The 8,815-nt window shown below is 43.4% G+C and overlaps 1 protein-coding gene across 3 annotated transcripts in view; it reads left to right on the top strand.

The window, feature by feature from the left end:
* The first annotated feature begins 5,293 nt into the window (after positions 1–5,293).
* MGA (MAX dimerization protein MGA) overlaps positions 5,294–8,815 on the top strand; it is an 83,716-nt gene continuing 80,194 nt past the window's right edge. For all 3 annotated transcript variants that reach the window (XM_075844856.1, XM_075844857.1, XM_075844855.1), the window contains exon 1: positions 5,294–5,392. The gene's annotated coding sequence lies outside the window, so the exon portion shown is untranslated. The remainder of the gene's footprint in view (positions 5,393–8,815) is intronic.

Genomic DNA, 8,815 nt, shown 5'->3' with positions numbered 1-8,815 from the left:
ATCAACTCTGAGCGGTATTGTTGCAAAGTGGGAAGTGTTTAGGAACCACAGCAACTTAGCCACAAACTGGTAGACCATATAAAGTTATAGAGCAGGGTCGCTGAGGTGCATAGTGCATAAAAGTTGCCAACGTCCTGCTGACTCAACTGCAGAGTTCAAAACCTCCTCTGGCATTGACATCCGCACAAAAACGGAGCTCCGGGAGCTTCATGGCATGGATTTCCATGGCCAAGCAACTGTGTGCAAGCCTTATATCACCACGCACAATACCAGCTGTTGGATGGAGTGGTGTAAAGCACGCCGCCACTGGACTCTGGAACCGAGGTAACGTGTTCTGTGCAGTGATGAATCACGCTTCTCTATCTGGCAGTCTGATGGACGAGTTTGGGAACGTTACCTGCCTGACTGCATAGTGCCAACTGTAAAGTTTGGTGGAGAAGGGATAATGCTATGGGGTTGTTTTTCAGGGGTTGGCCTAGGCCCCTTAGTTCCGGTGAAGTGAAATCTTAATGCTTCAGTATACTAAGACATTTAGGACAATTTTATGCTTCTAACTTTGCGGGAACAGTTTGAGGAAGGCTCTTTATTGTTTTAGCATCTCCCATAGATGTTAGTCAAGAGCATAGCTTGAAATTGCTAAGACCCGATGCTAAATCAGTAATAAGGCTCCCTTACGTTACATGCCGTTTATAGTGTAGGTGTTCTTGTATGTGGCAGATGACCCACTGGGACCCCTCTGGCACTCGTTCCCAGGTGTGACAACAACCTCTGCACCTAATACTTATTCCCCTGAAAATGCACAAGGTGATGTCACTGCACAGGAATAATTCACACAGTGATGTCCCAGAATCTGGATAATGCATATTAACCCTGTGGTGGGATATCACTATGCATTATCAAGATTATGGGACATCACTGTGTGAATTATCCCTGTGCAGTAACATCACCTTGTGCATTTTCAGGGGCATACTTTTCAGGGGATAATTATTAACACACAGTCATGTCACAGTACAGGAATAACAGTGATGTCATATTACAGGGATAATAAAGACAGTAATGTCACAGAATAGAGATAGTATAGAAAGTGATGTTACAGAACAGGGATAATACACAGTGATGTCACAGAACAGGGAAAGTAAAGACAGTAATGTGTCAGAATAGGGTTAATACACACAGTGATGTCACAGAACAGAAATAATGCACACAGTAATGTCACAGAACAGGGATAGTAAATACAATAATGTCACAGAACAGGAATAATAGACAGTGATGTCACAAAACAGGGATGTAAAGGATCTGCCAGACACAGCTTCTGTGTCGACGCCCGTGGTTAATCAGTCTGCACCTGCTCCTAAGTCTGATCCAGTCACTCTATCAGACTTAGGAGCAGGTGCAGACTGATTAACCACGGGCGTCGACACAGAAGCTGTGTCTGGCAGATCCTTTACAAGGGATATTAACCCGTTAGTGACCGGCCCATAGTCTTTTTACGTCGGTCACTAACGGGCCTTATTCCGATGCCATAGACTTTTTACGTTGCGGCATCGGAATAAGTAAACAGAGCAGGGAGCTGTCAAATCTCCCTGCTCTCAGCTGCCAGAGGCAGCTGAGGGCTTGGAGCGTCCCTGCTCTGCCTATCAATCTCACCCGTTTAACCCCTCAGATGCGGTGCTCGATAGCGTGCACTGCATCTGAGTGGTTCTGGAGAGAGGGAGGGAGCTCCCTCTCATCCCACTGACATCCGGCGATAAGATCGCCGAGTGTCTGTGTCTCCCATGGCAGCTAATAAAGGCCCCCAGGTCTGCCTGTAATGAATACCTGCTAGATCATGCCGCAGGCATGACCTAGCAGATGCCTGTCCGTTTTAAACGGACAGGCATAATACACTGCAATACAGAAGTATTGCAGTGTATTATAAATGCGATCGGACCATCGCATAGTGAAGTCCCCTAGTGGGACTAGTAAAAAAGTAAAAAAAAAAGTTTAATGAAGTTAATAAAAAAAAAAAATTTGAAAAAAAATGAAAAACCCACTTTTTCCCCTTACAAACTGCTTTACTATTAAAAAACCAAAATAAAGTTAAAAAATTACACATATTTGGTATCGCCATGTCCGTAACGACCCCGACTATAAAGCTATTACATTACTTAACCCGTACGGTGAACGCCGTAAAAAATTATATAAAAAAACACGGAAAAATTGCTGTTTTCTGTGAATCCTGACTTTAAAAAAATTTGATTAAAAAGTGATCAAAAAGTCGCATCTACTCCAAAATGGTACCAATAAAAACTACAAGTCTTCCCGCAAAAAAAAAGCCCTCATACAACTGCATCGGAGAAAAAATAAAAACGTTACGGCTCTTCAAATATGGAGACACAAAAACAAATAATTTTGAAAAAAAAGCGTTTTTACTGTGTAAAAGTAGTAAAACATACAAAAACTATACAAATTTGGTATCGTTGCAATCGTAACAACCCGCTGAATAAACTTATTGTGTATACCACACGGTAAACGGCGTAGATTTAGGATGCAAAAAAGAGTGGCGAAATTTCCAATTTTCTTCTATCCCCCCCCCCAAAAAAAGTTAATAAAAGCTAATCAATAAATAATATGTACCTAAAAATGGTGCTATTAAAAAGTACAACTTGTCCCGCAAAAAACAAGACCTTATACAGCTATGTCGACGCAAAAATAAAAAAGTTATAGCTCTTGGAATGCGACGATGGAAAAACGTAAAAAATAGTCTGGTCATTAAGGTCTAAAATAGGCTGGTCATTAAAGAGGCTCTGTCACCACATTATAAGTGCCCTGTCTCCTACATAAGGAGATGGGCGCTGTAACGTAGGTGACAGTAATGCTTTTTATTTAAAAAAACGATCTTTTTTCACAAAGTTAGGAGCGATTTAAGTTTATGCTAATGAGCTTTCTTAATGCCCAAGTGGGCGTACTTTTACTTTCGACCAAGTGGGCGTTGTACAGAGGAGTGCATGACGCTGACCAATCGGCATCATGCACTCCTCTCCATTCATTTACACCGCACTAGCGATATAGATGTATCGCTATGTGCAGCCTCATACACAAGCCCTAACATTACTGCAGTGTCCTGATAATGAATACACATGAAATCCAGCCTGGACGTCATGTGTACTCAGAATCCTGACACTTCTGACTCTTTTTTTGTGAGATTCCGGCAAGTGAAACCAAATCTCGTTTAGCTCCGAGATCTCGCGAGATTTCGTATCCGTTGCTGGAATCTCACAAAAAAGAGTCCGAAGTGTCAGGATTCTGAGTACACATGACGTCCAGGCTGGATTTCATGTGTATTCATTATCAGGACACTGCAGTAATGTTAGGGCTTGTGTATGAGGCTGCACATAGCGATACATCTATATCGCTAGTGCAGTGTAAATGAATGGAGAGGAGTGCATGATGCCGATTGGTCAGCGTCATGCACTCCTCTGTACAACACCCACTTGGTCGAAAGTAAAAGTACGCCCACTTGGGCATTAAGAAAGCTCATTAGCATAAACTTAAATCGCTCCTAACTTTGTGAAAAAAAGATCGTTTTTTTAAATAAAAAGCATTACTGTCACCTACATTACAGCGCCCATCTCCTTATGTAGGAGATAGGGCACTTATAATGTGGTGACAGAGTCTCTTTAAGGGGTTAAAGTTACAGATCAGGGATAATACACACAGTGATGTCACAGAAAAGGGATAATACACAGTGATGTCACAGAACAGGGACCGTAAAGTCACATAACAGGGATAATACACACAGTGATGTCACAGAACAGGGAGAGTAAAGACAGTAGTGTCAAAGAACAGGGATAATACACAGTGATGTCACAGAACAGGGATAGTAACAAAAACAGTGACGTCACAGACCAGGGATAATACAGTGATGTCACAGAACAGGCATAGTAACGACAGTAACGTTACAGAACAGGGATAATACACACAGGGATGTCACAGTACAAGGATAATACAGAGTAATGTCACAGAACAGGAATTATACACTGTTGTCACAGTACAGGAATAAAACAAGACAGTGATGTCACAGCACAGGTTAATGACTTATGAAGTAACAGCATAAGAAAAATGGCCACAGTGATGTCAGAGTACGATAATAAACACTGTGAGGTCATAGTAAAGTGTTATTGAACACAATGATGTCACAGTACGTAAGGCTGTGTTCACATCAGTGTTGACTTTCCGTTGAGGGGTTCCGTCGGAGGAACACCCTCAACTCAAACCTCAACTTCTGTTGTTTTGACGGAATCAACTCAACTGTCGCAGTCGACTGCGCGATTGATTCCGTCAAAAACAACGGAACCCTGTCACAACGGTGACAAACGGAAACTATTAGCAACGTTTCCGTCACCACTAAGATTTCTGTTTGCCTTTCCGTTGAGGTGTTCCCCCAACGGAAACCTCCGACTGAACAACTCAACAGAAAGTCAACGCTGATGTGAACAGGCCCTAATGCACACAGTGATGTCGCAAAACAGAGGTAAAGTCAAAGAACAGGGATAGTAAGAATTACAATGGTCAGAGAACCAGGATAATAAACACAGCAGCATGATAAAAGAATAACGCACACAGTCATGTCACAGTAGATAAAAATGAAATCCCCTTATATGGCAGAGTAGCTGTAGGGATCACTCAGGTCCAGAGGAAATCTCTGCACCCCCTATAGTGGGGACTACACACCTTTGCTCTTGATCGGTCGGCATCATTGTGATTGCAAATGACTTTTAAGGCATAAAAGTCGATTGCAAAAGCAAGAAGCCACGCCCCCACTGATAAGCCCAGAAGACCACACCCACTGCTGACAAGTTTTTTGCTCTTCCAGTAAGCAAGACAAGGAAACTACTAAAATAGGGTTTCTAGAGCTGGGTGTGTCTGTCAGTTTTCATTTAGCAGTAGACCCCTCCCCCATACCATTATTAGCCCTAGGAGGGTGATTAAAGATGGACGGCTACAAAATATACATCCCCTTTAATTTTAAGTAGTTTTCATAATTTCTCATTATAATTATGCTCAGATTTTAGGATTCAATCCTGCAAAAAATCTGTACACACTATGTCATATGATTTTTTATCAGTATTTTCTATAAAACTAGACAGGGGAACATTGCTGATATGACCTCGACGATGAGCTCCACACAGACACCATTCCGTGCTGCGTGTTATCAGGATTCCAAGGGAGGGAAAGGCTGCCTCACGCGTCACGTGATCCCTTCTTGACCAATCAGCTCCTGTTTGGCGTCTACCAAGCGCGGTTTTAGCCATACTCTGCAGAATGGCATGGGGGACGTGGAGGGTGTAGCGCTTGTCACTACTCGAAGGGAAGTGCATTAAGAGAGCGGGAAAACAGCACCCTGGGAAAGGTACGGATCAGTCTGCATTATATCCAATACAACTGTACTCCTAATAGTCGGTGCAGCTTCCGTTACGTGACAACTATTCAGTCAGCAGAACGCTATAGTCAGTGTGACCAGGTCGTTACGTAAAAAGCGTAACAAATCTGTGACAATACCGCTACATCTCCGTTTGGTGTTTGTTTACCGCCTGGGCGAGATAAAGGGTGTATCCGATCACATGACGCTCGGTAGCCAATCACCGTTCCTCTAGCAATGGGATTTTGGCGCCCTGTGTTCTACGTCTAATTGGCTGGCTATTTGCGTTATGTAGTTCGAGGAGTCCGCAACTACGAACGATATTTATTCGATGGCGTCTGTGCCATTCATTTTATACAATGACTGAAAGGAAGTTTGTTTTGTGTTATCCTATGTAAATTCCGTTCGAAGAGAAATGGCGGCGGAAAGCGTGTGGCTTTAGTATGACTGGGTGGGGAGGGCTGATCACGTGATTTGTCGGCTGGGTGTCTGAGAAGGTGACACGCAGGCGCCGTGTAATCTTGCCAGTCACGTGCTGCAAGGATGCGGCTGCATGCCGAGCGATGATATATCTGCGGGGGCTGCTACAGTGATAAACTTAGCAAAAGGCACGCGCACTGGGGTGATGGACGTGTGCGCACCATTTGCTATTATGAATTCGGGACGTGTTTACTTGGTAATATTTTATTTACACGTAAGCATTGGTATTCTATGGAGAGAACATGTGACATATACACGAGGGACACAATGTAAAGCGTAATAAGGGATTTTCCGGGACTTTGATTCATCAATATTAAATCGGTGGGGGTCTGACTCCCGGCACCCCCACGATCAGCTGTTTAAAGGGGCACGACCTCTTGATTGCTTACCTGGCATAGCGCCATACGTTCATAGTGGCTGTGCTTGATACTGCAGTTCAGTTGAATATATTTGCAGTGCACTTCTGTATTATAAAATGGATATTTTAGATATTAAAGGGGATTCCTACTATAGATAATTATGGCATACCACAGGATATGTCAAATGACTGGGACCCCCAATTTTTCAGGAAAACAGGGAGCCCTTAAAGCTCTTTCCACCTATGGGTATGTTCACACGGCAGCCTCCGTTACGGCTGAAATTACGGAGCTGTTTTCAGGAGAAAACAGCTCCGTAATTTCAGACGTAATGGCATGTGCAGGCACTTTTCGCTGCGTCCATTACGGAGGTAATTGGAGCTGTTTTTCCATGGAGTCAATGGAAAACGGCTCCCTTTACGTCTCAAGAAGTGGCACTTCTTTGACTATCGGTACAGAACATCGTAAAACCCATTCAAATGAATGGGCAGATGTTTGCTGCCGTTTTGGAGCCGTAATTTCGGACGTAATTCGGGGCTAAAACGCCCGAATTACATCCGTAAATAGGGTGTGTGGACGCAGCCTAAGGACGCAGCCACCAGGCGGAGAATGCTATTTCCATTCAGGTCTATATGAGTTACGGAAACAGTCCAGCAAGCTTGGTTGGTTGTTTCCTTTTCATCAATAGACCTAAATGGCGATATCTGGGCATGCCACCTACTCTGCCACCTCTCCATTAATTCTCCTGGATGCTGCATCCACTTCACCATGCATAACTGGTGCCAGGGGACCCAAATTCTCTAGAAAGGTGGGAGTCCCAGAGGTGAGATCAAAACCTATGAGACATTCATTTAACATCCGGTGTATATTCCATGATTGTCTAAAGTGGGAAAACTCATTTAACATGAATCACCTATCCATGCTACACGTGACAAACGTTAGATTTTAGAACTGGGTGATTTTGGGTGTGCCTACCTCACATACCCCTCTGCAGCAATGGCCACCATTAGGCACCTTCCCCTGCAAAATGCAGAGGGTGAAAGTGACCAATACCTGCCAACCATCCTTAGGCTATGTTCACACGGAGTATTTTGGGGGAGGAATATCTGCCTCAAAGCTCCAAACGGAATTTTGAGGCAGATATTCCTCCCCCAAAATACTCCGTGTGAATAGCAATGATCGCGCCGTTTTTCGCCCGCGGCCATTGAGCGCCGCGGGCAGAAAACACGCTTTCTCCTGCCTCCCATTGAAGTCAATGGGAGGTCGGACGCGGAAGCGCCCGAAGATAGGGCATGTCGCTTCTTTTTCCCGCGAGGCAGTTTTACTGCTCGCGGGAAAAAGACGCCGACGCCTCCCATTGAAATCAATGGGAGGCGTTCTCGGGCCGTTTCTGCCGAGTTTTGCGACGCGGTTTCCGCGTCAATAAACTCGGCAAAAGACCCCGTGTGAACATAGCCTTATGCTTCTTGCTACTGTGCTGTTGTCATTCGATGTACCTTGCTAGAATCTGTGATTGTTCCATTAGACACAGTTCTCTATGTGATCTCATGCAATTACTTCTGCTGCTATAACGTAAATATGTACACTGCTTACATGTGGACATAACACCCATACCTGGTTTGTTCGATTGATCAGACGTCTCTTTTTTTCCTGTGTGACTCATCCCCTATTTCCATTTTTATTTGTCTCATGTTTTTATTCTCAATAAAAAAAAATCATATTCTCTTCCAAAATTGTGCTTCAGTCGATCATATTTTCTCGGGTTGGTATCATGTCAATTGTTGATCGATGCACCAAGTGTATCTTGGTTACTATGCAGAATCCAATATAGTGCATTCAATATGGTTAGCAATGGTGCTTTACAGTTTATTTGGTGATATCCCTGAGCACTACGTCTTATTGCATTCTGTCCGTTGGTATTTTATTGGTTTCATCCTTATGTAGTATAGAAGTGACTGTGCCAGTCTTCACAAAAATGTTGCTATCCTGCATGGTCATCTCCTGGTTGGGAGGAGTGTGCTGCAAAGCAGCCGCCATAACTAATTTAATTTAAGCTGCCTAGATAATTCATTAGGAAATCTAAAGGGTGTCGTAACCGATACAATAGCAAATGCCATTTTTCACCAGTTTCCCATTAATGGACTAGTTCTAAATTTCCAGTTATATATCTGGGCAGAAATATTGAGCTATAAACAGCCACCTATATAGTCAGACGGCACTGGACTGATCATGGGTACCATTTGGTATTGCTTTGTAAAAGTAGCCCAGCCAAAGTGTAGGTGGTAAACGCATGTTTGCAATATGAGCCTTTTTACGTTAAATGACAATCAATGCCTTCAAAGTGTTAATCACAGCTGACATACCGTATACACTGAAGATCAAATAATGTGAATTTATTTCCACTAACATCTGCTAAGATGATCCATGTGCTTATGCATTTTTACCCAGCAATAATTACCAAGGAAACTCTAAGGTGGGATCTTACATTTCACTTCAGGCTTCCAGCAGACGTTAAGGCGCTCGTGTATATGGAAAAACCTGCATGTATGGACCCTGTTAGGGTATGTTCACACGCAGT

This window comes from Rhinoderma darwinii, chromosome 12, assembly GCF_050947455.1.
Source record: "Rhinoderma darwinii isolate aRhiDar2 chromosome 12, aRhiDar2.hap1, whole genome shotgun sequence".
NCBI lineage: Eukaryota > Metazoa > Chordata > Amphibia > Anura > Rhinodermatidae > Rhinoderma > Rhinoderma darwinii.
Note: the sequence above shows the minus strand (reverse complement) of the source record. Positions and strands in the feature narration are given on the sequence as shown.